This window comes from Nycticebus coucang, chromosome 11 (assembly GCF_027406575.1).
Source record: "Nycticebus coucang isolate mNycCou1 chromosome 11, mNycCou1.pri, whole genome shotgun sequence".
NCBI lineage: Eukaryota > Metazoa > Chordata > Mammalia > Primates > Lorisidae > Nycticebus > Nycticebus coucang.
The window spans coordinates 118,756,692-118,769,748 of NC_069790.1; the positions used below are offsets into that span (position 1 = coordinate 118,756,692).

Consider the following 13,057-nt stretch of genomic DNA (forward strand, 5'->3'; position numbering starts at 1 on the left):
CGCCCGATCTGCCTAAATCTAAAACTTGGGCTTTTCCAACTAGTGCAGCGATTCTCAACCTGTGGGTCGTGAACCCCTTTTTAACAATGAAAATACACTGCAGCATTAGGAAGGTTGAGAACCACTGAACTAGGGTATCATACTGCTTTAGATTTGTAAAGTTTTATTTCATTAGTTTTTGCCTAATTGTCTAGTATTTTGAGACGATTTTGAGGTTTGGTTCTGTCATCTATCAAATTAATTATCCCTCCAAAATTTGGGTCATCTGAGAGGACATCAATTTTGCCAAGATAGGAGAGAAAGATGGAAGGAGGATGTTTTGAAGTGGACTGCAGATGCCTTGACCTGTTTGGTAGGAGCAAGGTTATCTGCCCAGAGTAGATGCCATCTGGTTGTGAAGTGAACCTAAAAGTGGATGGAATAGTCTGGCTGCTAAGAATGATTGTGCAGACAGGTGAAGAGTAAAGAACAGAAGGGAGTTAAGAACCAGGAATGGAGGCCATGAGAAGTGGGAGGGTGGTAAAGGTGAAGTAAATACTTCCATTGAGGAAAAACAGAAAGTCGACTCAGTCAGTTCTCTCTGTTTAGCTATGGCAAAACAGAAAAGGTGACCATGTTGAAGCCGGGCGCGGTAGTTCATGCCTTTAATCCCAGCACTTGGGAGGCTGAGGCGGGTGGATTGTGTGACCTCACACGTTGGAGACCAGCCTGAGCAAGAGTGAGACCTCCGTCTCTAAAAAATAGCCAGGCATTGTGGCCAGCACCTGTAGTCCCAGCTACAGGCTGAGGCAAGAGAATAGCTTGAGCCCAAGGGACTGAGGTTGCTGTGAGGTATGATGCTACAACACACTACCGGGGCGACAAAGTGAGACTCGGTCTAAAAAAGAAAGAAAGAAAAGAAAACATGACCGTGTTGAATATGAGATTGAAGTAAACACAGTAGGGAATATGGAGATACTACGAGGAACCCCTGAATTGCGATCTAGTTGTGAAGTGAACCTAAAAGTAGACTTAGGAAGTAGTTATTTTAAAAAATATTGCAGTGGGGCAGTACCTGTGGCTCAAAGGAGTTGGGCGCCGGCCCCATATGCCAGAGGTGGTAGGTTCTAGCCCAGCCCCAGCCAAAAACTGCAAAAAAAAAAAAAAGAAAAAAAATACAAATACGCACAGTGGAAGGCTTGGCCTATAGGGACAAACCTTCCATTTTTACCTCCAACCTTCCCATGTTCCTACAACAAAGTTGTTAAATAAATCTCAGTTTTCCTTTCAATAGGTCATTTAGAACTGTAGGACATAAACCAAGAATTTTTCATCTTCCTCCCCCACCTTCACATAAATTGAATAATAATACACGAATGTAATGCTTCTGGAGCTATTTAACAGATGTTGACAAAAAGCCACATTTCTTTTTTTTTTTTTGAGACAGAGTCTCACTTAATGGTGTCACAGCTCACAGCAACCTCCAAATCCTGAGGCTTAGGCGATTCCCTTGCCTCAGTCTCCCGAATAGCTGGGACTACAGGCGCCCGCCACAACACCCGGCTATTTTTTTGTTGCAGTTTGGCCGGGGCTGGTTTGAACCTGCCACCCTCTGTATATGGGGCTGGCGCCCTAGCCACTGAGCCACAGGCGCCGCCCAAAGGCCACATTTCAATAGAGGGACCACATATACCACCAGGATGCTTCCTCTGAGAGGACTCCAGGGTGGCCCTTTACTCTGGCAGAACATTCCTGCTCAAGTGCCAGTAGAATCCTGTAGTGTTTTAACTTGGACAAAACAGAAAGTCACATTCATTACATCTTTTGCCCAGACGACAGGGTAATTCAAAATCTTGCCTTGCTTGTTGATGTGTTTAGCCACTCTCAGTTATGTTGTAAGCCACGGTGGTAAACAGAAACCTCTCACTGGAAGTGGGGGCACGTCCCCCCCTTTCTCCAGCCTGTCACCTCAGAAGCAGGTGCCAAAATTCGTATTTAATTTGAATATTCCAAATATTCTATTATGACAATTTCAAATGAATGAGATGACTTTGGACTAAACATGAAAACAGTACTTTTTCATAGACGCACCTCGTGCCATCTTAGAAGTAATCAATGCCTTGAATTCTATTCTTGAGTCGTGCAAAACATGAGTTGGTTAAAGGGTTTGGAGAGAGAAGCCTAGTCCTGTTTTATTTTAGAAAAATTTAAAATCAGAAGAGACATGCAGAGAAGCTCAGGCTTCCAGGAGCTGATTCTTAAGACCTGCAGGTTAAAGAGAGCAGACACTTGACCACACGTTTCTCTGAAGTCTGCGCGGATTTTCCCGGCCACTCGCCGGTCTGACTCTGGGCTCCGCTCCCAGTCCCGGGGGCCGGAGTTGGGTGCAGCTGCGTTCGTTCCATGCGGCTCCGGGGGGTGTGTGCGCGCAGGGGAGGGGCGGGAGAGGTGTGAGCCCCTCTCCACGGGGTGCTTCGGGCAGTTTCTCCAGAAGCTGCGTTCCCAACCTCGGAAGGTCAGCCTTGCCCGCGAGGTCCGAAGTGGCGGGAACGGGTCTTCAGAGGCGGCCCCGAAGCAAGGGAGGCTGTAAAACCCGGCGGAGGATACGGTGCGCCGGGCCGGGGATGGCTCGGGGGCTCAGGGGTCCGGAGCCGCGGGCTTGCAGGTAGAAAGGTCCCACGCGAGCGGAGGCTTCGGCCACTGAGGGGGCGACCCCCGGGGCCGCGGGCCGCGGCGGGAGGGAGGTTTCCGGGCCCCTCCCGCACCTCGGGCTTGTGGGGCGATGGCGGCGACGGTTTCCCGGCTCCCCCGCCCCGGACGCCGATGGCGGTGCGTTCCGGCCCTCCCCCAACAGCTTTTGCCCAGCGGTCGCCGGAGCCGGTGAGGCCGGGAGGGCGGGGAGCCGCGGAGGGAAGGCGAGAGGGCGGAGGTTGCGTGGTGCAGGCGGCGGCGGCGGCGGGAGGAGGGCCGGGCGGGCAGGGGAGGAGGAGGAGGCGGGCGCCGTGTCGCACGCAGCTCCAGGCGGGGCAGCCCCGGTGGCTGAGGGACGCAGCCATACCTTGGCGGGACGGGGGTTTCGCCGGGGGCCAGGCCCAGCGACCGGGCGGAGTCGTCGCCGGAGCCTTTGAGACACCAGGGAAATGCGGGTGAGTGGCGGCGGCCTCCGGGACCGACGGGAGGCGGCGGCGGAGCAGGCCCGGCCCCGAGCCGCGGTGTCGCAGTGACTGGGGCCGCGGCGGCCAAGCACGGGAGCCGGGCGAGGCCTGAGCCGCCGAGACGCTGCCGGGCGGAATGGCTGCCGGGCCGGGGGACTCGTGGGCGGAGGACGCTGGGGGCCGCAGGGGAGCGAGGGGCGCCCGGCCCTGAGTCACCCCGGCGGGCTCGGGCCTGGTCCGGCCCCAGCCCCGGGCGCGGGCTCGGGGCGGCCAGGCCTGGACTGCGCACTGGGAAAAAGCCCGATTCATCGGGCCCGGAGGCGGCGGCCTGGCGGCGCCGGCCTCTTTCCCGGCCGTGACCAGGCTCGGCCCTCGGAGGCCGGGCCGGCGGTCACCCCGCGCCTCGTGCGGCGACCCTCGCGGGACGCCGGGAATCTTGTCCTTTCTCCCTCGCCCCCTTCTGATCACGCTTCTCCCCTGGGCGCCGCCTGACTCGTGCTCTCCGGTGAGTCCTGGGCTCGCGCGCAGGAGGAGCCGCCGCGCGGGGCTCTCGCTTTCCGGTTGCCTGCCCGCGGCTCTCGGGTCCCCCGCTTGCATTGTTGCGACTGTGCAGGGCGCTATTATTGGGTAATAGTCGTCCTTTTGCCCCGTGCTCTTGGGGGAGCGGGCCGGGGCAGGCGTGCAGGATGCGAGTGCGGCGGCCGAACGGGACGGAGCCCCCCGGCGCCCGCCGAGCGCCCGCCAGTCGGGCAGGGCCCTGCGCCGCGGCCTCGGCGCGCCTCCGTCCGAGCCCCGACGGGAGCGCGCGCCCCGACCCCGGAGGTAAGCGGGCGCCCGCCCAGACTGTGGGGAGTGGGGTCCCCAAGCTCGGAGGTCATGTCGTGCGCCTTTATTCCCAGGGCCCGGGTTGCCCGAAAAGCCCCTCTTTTCTGCCACCTGTGTAATTTCGGGTAGTGTAGGCATAAGATAATTTAAGAAAAGAGAAGAATGCTTTAAACACTCCTGGAAATTCCTGAAGTTAAAGGTTTTTCTCTCTAGTTAGCTTTGCCAAAAAGAGAATTCTCTTTTCCGATTGGGTCAGTGTAGTTGGGGTTAGCCATGAAGTGCGCAAATACTGAATTGCAGTTAACTTACTCAAGTGTTTATTTGTTCTGTGTAATTGCTCTTTCCGGTAGTAGCATTAAAATAGTCAAAAGTTATAAGTAAGTGGAGTAAATGGTCACATGCGCTTAATGGGGTGGCAGAAGAGGAACTAGATTCATTTTAAGCCGTGAGCTTTTAGGCATATCTTAATGCCCCACAGAGGGTGCGCAGTTTTAAACACTTCATTTAGTGCTGCACCCGAAAATGTACCCAATTTTATGAAATCCTGGCTGGTTTATATATTAGGTAACAAAACGTGATAATGTTTAAAATATAAACCATCTAAAAAAATAAAGACTTCTTTGTTTTAAAAAGCTTCCTGAATATTAGAAATTTTTTTTACTTGAAAGTTCTATTTGTTGCTTTCCAAATTAAGTCGAAGTAGCTGCAGAAATAGTTGCATTGCCTTTCAAATTCTGAAGCATGCAAACACAAGACTGGCTTGCCTTAACTCTATTATGCCCATTTTTGGAGGTTTCAGGAATGTGCTCATTAAGCTTTAGAGGAATGGCTGAATTGCTTTCCAAATAACATTAAACTTTATTTTTTCTCAGTGGGCTCATCTTTTAAAAACTATTTTGCTAAAAAACAAACCCAACTTTAGATAAGACGAGTTTTCCACTAATGTACAAAAGCCACTGTCCTCTGAGAGTTACATGCTGAGAGCTTTGTAGGCATGACCCCATTCCTAATGTTACATACAACATCAGAGGACTGAAACAAATGCATGCCTGAGCCGATTCTGCACCCTTTCCTTAGATAAGATACTGTAAGTAGACTTTTTACCCAATATTACTTTCTAGCAGTAACTAACTTCTCTTGATTGTCAATGCAGCCTTATTCCCTATACATTTTAGACTGTGAATTTCTTACTTATATTTGCCTCCCCAAAGTAAGATAAACTTGGTCATGGTGGAACCTCAGTTTTTTTTTTTTTTTGTAAGACAGAGTCTTACTTACTAACCCTCGGTAGAGTGCTGTGGTGTCACATCTCACAGCAGCTTCCAAATCCTTGGGCTTAGGCAATTCTCTTGCCTCAGCCTCCCGAGTAGCTGGGATTACAGGTGTCCGCCAGGACACCTGGCTGTTTTTTTGTTGCACTTTGGCTGGAGCTGGGTTTGAACCCACCACCTTCGTTATATGGGGCTGGCGCCTTATCCACTGAGCCACAGGCGCCGCCCCCTTTTTTTTATTTTTTTTATTTTTTTGGAATGAGTGTTCTGGGCTAATCATAACTGAAACCCAATGTTTGCCTACCCGCTCTGATTTTGGATACAGGAAACATAGTTCCTGTACTGACTATGGTTAAGAATACAAGTTGGATTATTATTATTATATGCTTCTTGAGAGTAAAATTTGTCATCTTTCTCTTTGTTCCTTTTCCATTTCCTTTTCCTGCTTCTATCCCTGCCCCTCCACCCCTAGCACCGCACTATCTAATACAGTGCCCTAACAGAAGAATGCTCAGGTTTTCTTCTACTATGGAAAACAAGTGTCAAGAAAACAAGTTGTAAACCTTCAGTTAGCGTTTTTTCCTTCAAAAGTAGTTTTAAGGTGTGGATTTTTAAAAATTATTATTTTTTTATTTTAGAGACCGAGTCTCACTCTGTCGCCCTCGGTAGGTGTGGATTTTTTTTCTTTGAGACAGAATCTTGCTATGTTGCCCTGGGTAGAGTGCCCTGGCTTCAGCTCACAGCAACCTCAAACTCTTGGGCTTAAGCGATTCTCTTGCCTCAGCCTCCCAGGTAGCTGGGACTACAAGTGCCCACCACAACACCAAGCTATTTTTTTTGTTGTTGTTGCAGTTGTCATTGTTTAGCTGTCCTGGGCTGAATTCGAACCCACCACCCTCAGTATATGTGGTGGTCGCCCTACCCATTGACCTAGGGGCACTGCCTAAGGTGTGGATTTTTACACATTTTGTGTTTTGCTTTCTTTCAAACAAAATTGGGTTTTCCCCCCAGCTTAACTATGACAGCTTTGCCTTTGACATAAAATTGTTTGGTAGTTGAGGTTCTTCCCTGTTGGAAAGGTGAAACAAGACAGTTGGTGCTAGAGGAGTCTGATAGAGAAGTCCTATGGGAGAGGTACCATTTGGGGGTCATTGAAGACCTTTTATCAGAATGTCACTCTTATATGCTCAGAGGCATAAATAGTGTGCCCTTTTTTTTTTTTTTTGTATCTTGCACATTCTTATTATTTTTTTTTCTTTTGGCCGGGGCTGGGTTTGAACCCGCCACCTCCAGCATATGGGACCGGCGCCCTACTCCTTGAGCCACAGGCGCCGCCATAGTGTGCCCTTTTTTTTTTTTAGAGACAGAGTCTCACTTTATGGCCCTCGGTAGAGTGCCGTGGCATCACACAGCTCACAGCAACCTCCAACTCCTGGGCTTAAGCGATTCTCTTGCCTCAGCCTCCCAAGTAGCTGGGACTACAGGCGCCCGCTACAACGCCCGGCTATTTTTTGGTTGCAGTTCAGCCGGGGCCGGGTTTGAACCCGCCACCCTCTGTATATGGGGCTGGCGCCTTACCGACTGAGCCACAGGCGCCGCCCAGTGTGCCCTTTTTTTAGTGTGGGAAGTTAAAATGTGTGTACTTTAAATGGAGGCGTTGTTACTTGCCATTCTTCATATTTGAAAAATTAGGGCACCAGATCTTACCTTTATGAACATGTTTGTGTGTGTGTGTGTGTGTGTGTTTTTTTCTTTCTGAGACAAGAGTCTTGCTCTGTTTCCTGAGCTGGAGTCATAGCTCACTGCAACCTCAAATTCCTGGGCTCAAGCCGATCCTCCTGCCTGAGCCTTTGAAGTATCTGGGACTGACTATTGGCAAGTAGCTGAGACTATAGGCACACACACTATGCCTGGCTAGTTTTTGTATTTTTTGTGCAGACGAGTTCTCACTATGTTGCCAGGCCAGTCTCGAACTTTTGGCCTCAAGTGATACTCCTGCCTTGGTCTTCCAAAGAGCTAGGATTACCTGTGTGAGCCACTGCACCCAGCTGTTTCTGTTTTTATCCCAAAGACATGGCCTTTCTGCTGTCAGCAATTGAGTCAGTCTAGAATAGCAGTTCTTAACCTGCCATGACCCACAGGAACTGTATTAGAGGGTCGCGGCATTAAGGAAGGGACCACTGGCTTCACTTTGAACTTACCTTTTAGGTATATCTGGATAAAAAGGACAATTTTAAGGGCCATTTCTCATTTACCTTGCTTTAAAAAAATATTTGGTAGTGTATCAGTAATGTGTTTATTTTGCTTCAAAACCAAGAAATGAGTAAGTGAAAAGTCAAATTTAGATAAAATCCTTACATATATGTTTTATTACTGAGGACTTTAAGCTTCATGTTTGTAGTATGTGCATTTAATAATGTACACTATAAACAGAACTGTTCTAACACTTAATGACTTTTGAAATCATTATTCACCCACAGAGATATTTTCTAGCTTAGAAAAAGAAATCAGAGAGAGATTTACTCATTTATTTTGTTTGGGTGTATACTGTTTTGCATGGGGGAGAAGACATAGAGTCTGGTTAAAGCTTAGCTTTCTAGGCAGATATTTCTCAATTATAAAAGGAGGAGGTTTTCTTTCCTTTACTTTCCTTTCCTCTTTCCTTTTCTTTCTCCTTTCCTTTCCTTATTTTTTTGAGACAGAATCTTAAGCTGTTGCCCTGGGTAGAGTGCTGTGGCATCATAGCTCACAGCAACTTCCAACTCTTGGGCTCAAGTGATCCTCTTGCTTCAGTTTTTCTATTTTTAGCAGAGATGGGGTCTTGCGTGAGCTGCTGCGCCTAGCCAAGAAGGAGGTTTTTAATTGACACTTTCAAATTTCTTTTCCTGAAAGTCTGTAGATTCCATGGGAATGCCCCAGCTTTTAACATTAACAACATTTTGGAAAAACTATCTTACAGATCATAAAGTATAGTATTTATGTTTGAAAAATAGGGCCATGAGGCCTAAGTTTGATAGTCGTTTAAATTTTTTCCCTTGGGAAGTTTGGACCTAGTAAGCACAGTTCTGCTCTCCCTGGCTCCTACTCCATGTTTTGACATGATGGCGGTTCTGTTCCTGGAATTTCATGTCTCTTTTCCTTTTCCCCTTTTCACTACCCGACATCTCAGGCATTGACATCTCTGGAAAGCTGGGTCTCACATCCAGGTCTGGATTAGGAGCCTTCCCTAAGTTTCCATGAAGTCCTGCCATGTATCTTTTAATTGTACTTAGTTGGTGGTTTTTCCAGCTAAACTGACCTTTTTGCCTTTAGGACTGGCGATGTGATATGCATCGGCTCCCTGTGCCTGGTCTTCTGTGCTCATCAATGCTCATGTCCACCCTTCCACAAAGCCCATGGTTAACCCGCCTTACAGAATACAGGAATGCAGGAGTGAGAGAGGTCTAGTAAAGTGGTGAAGCCCGCAGTTAAAACAGTAGAGAGCAATTCCAAGGTTTGAGCTATTAGTCAAATTCTCCCTAAGTGTTTTACTGATTTATTTGAAGGTGGAAGACTAGAAAAGATTAAAATGAAAATGGTTTAAGGATTGATACCTGATAATTGATGGTTATGACAGAATTAATTGTGCAGAACTGTGATTGACTACCAAGAATGAGCCTATTCTTCCTGGTCTTTTAGTAACATGTTAGGAGAATAATTGGGCACTGATAGCATAGGCATGAACAGTTCTGGAACTTTGGAGTTGTTGTTAAATTGGGTGTGATGTTATGACTCATTGGACTTGCACAAATTTGTAAAACTGTTTAAGACTGCTCAAATCTAACAAACAGCAGTTTTTTAAAGATCTGTGTCAAAAAATTCTGTAGAAAACAGATTGTATGAAATGAGTACAGCCATTTAAAATATGTATAAAGTGTACTCACTGGTGAAAAAATAACTAGTAAAAATGGTTGTAATTTTACAGGGGTGAACCTGTGTGCTTTTAAAATACATATATATATTATTTATTTATTTTTTTTTATTGTTGGGGATTCATTGAGGGTACAATAAGCCAGGTTACACTGATTGCAATTGTTAGGTAAAGTCCCTCTTGCAATCATGTCTTGCCCCCATAAAGTGTGACACACACCAAGGTCCCACCCGCTTTTAAAATATTTTTTCAATAAAAAGTTTAAGTACCAAAAGATTAACTAGTATGGTTATCTCAGGATGGAGAAAACTTAAGAATAATAACACCAAAAGTAAGGGTTATAAAGGAAAAGGTGTGTTTGACTACTTCAGAATAGTAAAACTTCTGTGTTAAAATTCCACAAACAAAATTAACAGGCAAGTGGAAAACTGAGAAAAATGGTGTAACTTACAAGCAATAAGTATTATATGGAACTTACAAGCAGCAAGTTTTCCTTACCACATATAAAAAGAGGGCATGTAAACCAATAAGAAGAAACAGGAGCAGTGTGGAGAAGTGGAGGTGAGAAGGACCCCCGGACTGGCCAAAGCTGGCGTGTCCCTGCATCCCCACCGCGTACAGCGCCTATGTCCCGCTGCCGTTGCCACCATGCCCCAGAGAAAGGTTGAAGGGGAAGCTAAAGCAGATCCACAAGGTCGTCTGCTAAACCTGCTCCTCCAAAGCCAGAGCCCAAGCCTAAAAAGGCCCCTGCAAAGAAGGGAGAGAAGGCACCCAAGGGGAAAAAGGGAAAAGCTGACGCTGGCAAGGACGGGATAACCCTGCAGAAAATGGAGATGCCAACACAGACCAGGCCCAGAAAGCTGCAGGTGCTGGAGACGCCAAGTGAAGTGTGTGCATTTTTGATAACTGTGTACTTCTGGTGACTGTACAGTTTGAAATACTATTTTTTATCAAGTTTTATAAAAATGCAGAATTTTGATTTACTTTTTTTTTTTTTTTAAAGCTATGTTGTTAGCACACAGAACACTTACTGTTTTTTGGGGAAGGAGCATATGTCACTAATAGAATGTCTCCAAAGCTAGACTGATCCCTCTAGTTTTGACAGACTTCCTCTTGGGTCCCAAGAGGAAGGATTCCCTGATGTTGACACACAGCCACAGCCACCTTGGTACAAACGCCTTGTGTTATGGAAAAACTAATTTGTTTTTATGTCCTATTCTCCCTCTGTCTTCAGCATAGTCTTAACTCCCTTAAACCCAGTCGCCTCTTGGGACCTGACCCCCAATAATTGGTTACCAGTACATCAAGGAATCTGGACGTTTTCAATAATACCACTGAGATAGCATCCCTCAAAAGAGCAGTGGTTCCATTTGTAGATTGTTGGATCTTCAGATAAATTCTGCCATTTTCATTTCATTTCCTGAAAGTCAGGGTCGGCTTGTGAAAAGTTGTTAAACAACATGTTAAATGTGAAATGTCAACCCTCACTCTAAACTTCCCTATTCAGAGCATCAAATGAAGACTTCATTTATTTTATAGTGGCTTTCTGATTTTTGGTAGAACATTGAAGAAGGGAGTTTGAAAGTTGTTGTATACTGTTAATGATCATCTGCCCATGTCCTGCCTGAAGTACCGTGATTGTTTATGAAAAGTATCTTTAATAAAGCTGGATACAGTTTGGCTTGGGGAAAAAAAAAGAAACAGAAAACCCTCCCTCCATGGAAAAGGTGGGCACACTGGTTAAGGAGTACTCCTAGAAGTGCAGATCAGTGAGATACTGTTTTTTAAAAAAGTTTTGGCATAGAATAAATTAAAAAATAAGCCATTTCGGGCGGTGCCTGTGGCTCAGTCGGTAGGGCGCCGGCCCCATATACCGAGGGTGGCAGGTTCAAACCCAGCCCCGGCCAAACTGCAACCAAAAAATAGCCGGGTGTTGTGGCGGGCGCCTGTAGTCCCAGCTACTCGGGAGGCTGAGGCAGGAGGATCACTTAAGCCCAGGAGTTGGAGGTTGCTGTGAGCTGTGTGAGGCCACGGCACTCTACCGAGGGCCATAAAGTGAGACTCTGTCTCTACAAAAAAAAAAAAAAAAGCCATTTCTGGTGAGGTATGGAGAAAATGAGCCCACTCATACATTAACAGGGTGTAATATTTTATAGCATAATATTGAGAGCAAAATATATAAAATAAAAGCTTACAAAATACGCATGTATTTTGAAATAGCTATTCCACTTCTAAGGATTTTATCTAATAATATAAGAATGATTAATAGATTAATATTCTTTCCTGGGTATGGTTTTATTTAATGAATGCTCTTATTTAGCATTTGTTTTCATTTCTTGCCATTATTAAGGGTGATTATTTCAGCATTGTTCAGCTAAATCCTTGCATTTCCATAATAATACTGTATTTAATGAGTATTTACTAAGTATTTAATGACAAAAACATACTATAATACAATGTACGTAATACTTAAAATTTTTTTGTTATGTTACTGTATTCATTTTTTGAAAAGTTAATAAACCAAAATGTTGATAGTAGTTAGCTCTAAGCAGTTGGATTATGGGTGTTAGTTTATTCTGTTTTTTATTTCTTCCTCCAGCTTTTGGTAGTAAACATGTATTTATAATACAGTGAATTCATTTTTAACACTGGCAAAGAAGCTGTTTCACTTAGTTTTTTGTTAAAATCACTTAATATTTGCTTTACTTGCAGTCCCTTTCCGAGTGTGTTGGTGCATAGGGTTAAATATCTGACTTTTGGTGGCTGTATTTGCAGGGGTCAGGGTTTCCTTTGCCAGTGTAATCTTCATTTCCTTAGATCTCAATCATTCAAATAGTGGAGGTCCCCTCTTTTCATTATCTCCTGTCTTAATCTCATGAAACTCATTTTTACGTTTTGGTATTTTGTATTTACTGATAACAGCAGATTAGGTACTCAGGAATTGTCTTCAATGTAGACGTTTCCTTTTCTTAGTAATATTGTGAACTTCATATCCTTTTTGCTTAGTTGATGACTTTTAGTGATAGTAGATGCATGTTAAAGTGAATGCTTAATCTTGACGTCATTATGTTTAAGAATATAAATTTGCTAAAAATTAAAAAAAAATTTGGCACAATTTGTGCTGTAGCTTGGGAAATTGAAAAGTTGTTATTGATTATTTAAGGAATATATTCTAAAGGCACAAATTAGGAATAACATTGGAATTAAGAGAAAATAGGTTCACAGAAATGGGTTACCAAGTGCCGGGAGAAAAATGCCTTTCTTTTGTATAAATCGATTAATGATATACTAACTGAAATAGTTGTATGTGCCTGATAGGCATCCAACAGTCAGAATGGGGAAATGGCAAGAAAGCTCAGACTTCCCTTCCTTCAGATTGCTTGGGTCAGACTGAAAGGAAGGGTTTGGAATCCTGGACAAGAGTGAGAAACCATGAACCAGACCCTCTTTCATCCCAGTGAAATCTCAGTAAAGTAGAGACTAGGCCATTTCTCCTCTTCAAACCCCAAGCTTGTCTCTGGGAACTGGGGGGGGACCAGTTTAGGGGAGGGTAGAGAAAAAGGTCTAGAGTGACTTATTCCAACTTCTCACATCTTTAAAGATTTAAAAGATTTACTTGTGGCTTTGCCATACATGCAGAAATTACACTTCATACAGGCAGAACATACCTAATTTCAAGATCCAAACATGTTTCCAAATCTGAAACTTTTGAGCAGAAAATTCCACACCTCACCTCATCTGACAGTTCACAGTTAAAACAGAGGCAGACAACACCATTTATTTAGTATCGTCAAGGGAAAAATGAAATTACCTTCAGGCTATGTGTATAAGGTATGTTTGAAACATAAATGAATTTTGTGTTTACACTTGGATCCCATCTCCAAGATACCTCAAATATTCCAAAATCTGAAAAAAAT

General features: G+C 45.1%; 1 protein-coding gene across 3 annotated transcripts in view; it reads left to right on the forward strand.

The window, feature by feature from the left end:
* Nucleotides 1–2,456: 2,456 nt before the first annotated feature.
* The window catches only part of CUL1 (cullin 1), a 110,204-nt gene continuing 99,603 nt past the window's right edge, over nucleotides 2,457–13,057 (forward strand). Inside the window, exon 1 of one of the 3 annotated variants that reach the window (XM_053608355.1) lies at nucleotides 2,457–2,587. The gene's annotated coding sequence lies outside the window, so the exon portion shown is untranslated. The other 2 variants (XM_053608356.1, XM_053608354.1) reach the window with 2 other exon arrangements.